Source organism: Colobus angolensis, unplaced genomic scaffold, assembly GCF_000951035.1.
Source record: "Colobus angolensis palliatus isolate OR3802 unplaced genomic scaffold, Cang.pa_1.0 Scaffold105, whole genome shotgun sequence".
NCBI classification, from domain to species: Eukaryota; Metazoa; Chordata; class Mammalia; order Primates; family Cercopithecidae; genus Colobus; species Colobus angolensis.
The window spans coordinates 1,046,643-1,050,556 of record NW_012111475.1 but is presented as its reverse complement, the minus strand read 5'-3'; positions in this window follow the sequence as shown (position 1 = coordinate 1,050,556).

Sequence of the window (3,914 nt, the reverse complement as noted above, 5' to 3'; positions counted from 1 at the left end):
GAGGGCTAGAGAGGTTATTTGTGGGGCGGGGGGACAGGAGGTTATTTGTGCGGAGCTGTTTGCTGAATGTCAAAAACTGCACTACAAACAGGAACAGCCCATGAAAAACATTGAGGGGAAAAACCTATGATCTCTCCAAGGGGCGGTGAATGGGCTTGTCGGGCCCTGCAGAGTTTAAAGGACATGAGGCAACAGGGATATTAAGGCCGGTTTGAGGGGAGCCTCAACATCCTGGCCCACAGTTTATTCCTCATGTAGACATCTCCAGGAACCAGCCCTGGGGTGCGGCAGCGCTGGCTTCAGGGTGGAGCGGGCAGAGATTTGCTCACTGACCCCTCACCAACTCCTCCATGCTTCTCACCTGTCCAGATCCCTTTCCAGAGATCCAGACCCGGTCTCCACGGCCTGAGCAGGAGGACCCACCTCTTCCCGAACTGGGTCAGGCCCTGGCTCTTGGTGGGGGAGGAGGCAAGGGAGGTGAATCAGATGCCCAGCTCTGGCCCCTGCCCTGAGCATGCTGTGGGCAATGCCAGCCACTCCCACTCCCCACAGGTCCCTGTTGTCACTGCAAGAGACACAGCAATTAGGTCAGCGCCCCCTCCAGATGCTCACCCCCTTCTCATTAACTGGAAACTGTGACAGTGTAGCATGGAAAGCCCTCTGGGTGTGTTTCCCATCTGTTGCTCTATTTCTAACAGAAGCTGCACATCCCGCCTGGAATTCCTGTGCCTCCTCTCCTTTTCTTATCTAGGCCCTTGTTGTCCTTGGATGAGTTACTGAGTCTCTCTGCGCCTTTTCCGCCTCATCTCTAACATGGACATAACCGTGGTCACCTCCCAGGGTTCGCAGAAGGCTCACTGGGATAATTCATATAAAGCATGTAGCACAGGGCCTGGCACAGCGCAGGTACTCAGTAAACGGAACTACAGTTTTTCAAGGCTCAGCCCTAATCCCTCTTCCTACAGGAGGCCCTCCTTGACTGCCCCAGCCTTATATGGGCATTCCCTCCTCTGCCTTACACTGCCTGCTCCTTGGTGCTTGTCACACCCCGAGGTATGTTCCTTTGTTGTAGTTGTACACCTTATCACAACACTCACTGGGGCTTACTGCATGCCAGGCACTAAGTGCTTTACATCTGTCAACTCATTTAACCTGATAGCATCCCTTGAGGCAGATACACTATTATTATCCCCATTTAACAGAGGAGACAATGAGGCACAGAGAGGTTAAGTAATTTGCCTGAGGTCATACAGCAAATAAAGTGGTAGACCCAGGCCAAGAGCCCAGTCAGTCCAACTCCAAAGTCTGTACTTTTTTTTTTTTTTTTTGAAACGGAGTTTTGCTCTCGTTGCCCAGGCTGGAGTGCAGTGGCGTGATCTCGGCTCACTGCAACCCCCGCCTCCTAGGTTCAAGCGATTCTCCTGCCTCAGCCTCCCGAGTAGCTGGGATTACAGGCATATGCCACCACGCCCAGCTAATTTTTTGTATTTTTAGTAGAGACAGGGTTTCACCATGTTAGCCAGGACGGTCTCAATCTTCTGACCTCGTAATCCACCCACCTCAGCCTTCCAAAATGCTGGGATTACAGGCGTGAGCCACCTCACCCAGCCAGTTCTTTTAGTTCTTTAAGGAATCTCCACACCGTTTTCCATAGTAGTTGTACTAGTTTACATTCTCACCCACAGGGTAAAAATGTTCCCTTTTCACTACATCCACACCAGCATTGATTATTTTTTAATTTTTCGATAATGGCCATTCTTGCAGGAGTAAGGTGGCATTGCATTGTGGTTAGGAATGATTTCACAGAGAAGAACTGAGGCAGAGCAATTTAATGGAAAGGTACGATATGGAATAGCGCATGAGCACTCAAGTTCGGACTATCTGACCCAGCTCCGCTTGTGTTAGACATTATAAATGACACCATGATGGACATCCTTGAAAATAAAACCTTCAAGCGCATCTTGGATCATTTCTTTAGGGTAAATTCCTATATTTAACTTGACCTCTTAGTACCTCAGTTTTCTCATCTGTAAAATGGGATTAACAATGATGCCCATATCAGTGGGTTGTGGAATTTAATAAAGCTGTCTGTGCCTGTGTATGTGTTACTTAGAACAGTTTCCCACACCTAGTAATTCCATGTTACCAAAAGCTGGATGAATTCGAGGGAGACAAAAACACAGATGTCCCCATATTCCTGTGGTATTGGCAGATGGTTTCCAGCTAGATTGCCAGCTCCTGGAACTCAGTGACCAGGAAGGGCACACAGCCCAGTGTAAGCCTGAGGAGGGACAGGTGGCAGGAGGCGGTGTTAACAGAGGCAAAAGAGAGCTCAGAGAACCCAGCTTGTCTTCTGGGCAAAGTGTCTGAAACAGAGAAAATCCAATTGTTGTGATCACATATTTTTTTCCCCAAATTTCATGCTGGTAGAATTACTGGCCAGTAATTACCTAGCAAATTAGAGAATCTACCAGGTCCCCAATTAGGTACCCAAGGACATAATTGGTCCCTAATTAGAAAAAGTTGCCAAATGGGAACAATTATCTCTGTTCTCCATTTCGTTTCCTCCCTCCTCCAGCCAAATCTCTCTGCTTCCCTTCCCCAGTGGGTCTTCCTGCTACCCCTTCGGGGTTGGGGGATGGGAGGAGGGAGACGAAGGCTCGTGTCAGTCACCACCAGTAGTGCCCACCTTGGAGGTGGTGCTGGGGGCCTCTCCTTTGCATTCCCAGGAGCCCCAGGCACTCCCCACGTTGCTTCCTAAGGGGTTGTTTACTAAACTATAGGTAAGGGTTAGTCTTATTTATCTGTCTGTCTCCTGACCTAGGTCAGGGCCTGGCTTAGAAATGATTGCTGAAGTGCAAGGATGGCTCTGGGCCAGAGTGACGGTGCTGAGTGCCTCCCTCCATTCAGAGAGTAGGAGACTTACTGCACAACCCTCTCTGACCACACGCTGCCATGGCCCAGCAATACCATCCTGCCCACACCTGGCAGGAGGTCAAGCAGGAGGCATAATCTCTACCAGCCTCCTTCCTCCTTTGTTGCTCTAAAGTTGGAACTATCCCTCTGAGTGGAGGGAATCAGGAAAAGTTTCACAGAGCAGCTGGTGTTTGGTTTGGGAAATTTGGAGTTCGGAGGAAAATCCAACATAAGCAGTCGCAGAAGGTCAGAGATGGGCACCTCTGGGCAGGAGAGGAGCCTTGTCCAGCTGAATGATTGGGGGAACTCAGAGAAGCAGCCAACGGCTGGGGATGCAACAGAGGGACCACCAAGGATTGTGGGTTTCCTCGCGGAAGCACCAGGGAACTGTCCAGGTCAGAACTTCCTGGAAGGTGAAGTCAATTGGTGCTCATAATAGCATCAAGAGTAAAAAGATGAAAGGCAGAGGAAGCAGGCATATGGCAGCTGCAGTGGGGTGAACAGACACCAGAGAAAAGAGGCCATCAGGGCAGTGATGGCCCCAAGCAACTCTGATTAGATAGCAAGGGCAGAGGGGGGTTAGCAGAAGATCAAACCAAACGCCTCATCTTTTCTCATAGTCATGTCCTAAAGAAATGATCCAAGATGTGCTTGGAAGTTGTACATTCAATGATGTCCATCATGGATGAAGGGAGTGGTAAAAAGAGTAGGGACGGCCAGGCATGGTGGCTCACGCCTGTAATCCCAGCACTTTGGGAGGCCGAGGTGGGCGGTTCACCTGAGGTCGGGAGTTAGAGACCAGCCTGACCAACATGGAGAAATCCCGTCTCTACTAAAAATACAAAATTAGCTGGGCATGGGGGCTCATGCCTGTAATCCCAGCTACTCAGGAGGCTGAGGCAGGAGAATCGCTTGAATCTGGGAGGTGGAGGTTGCAGTGAGCCGAGATCGCGCCACTGCACTCCAGCCTGGGCAACAAGAGTGAAACTTCGTCTCAA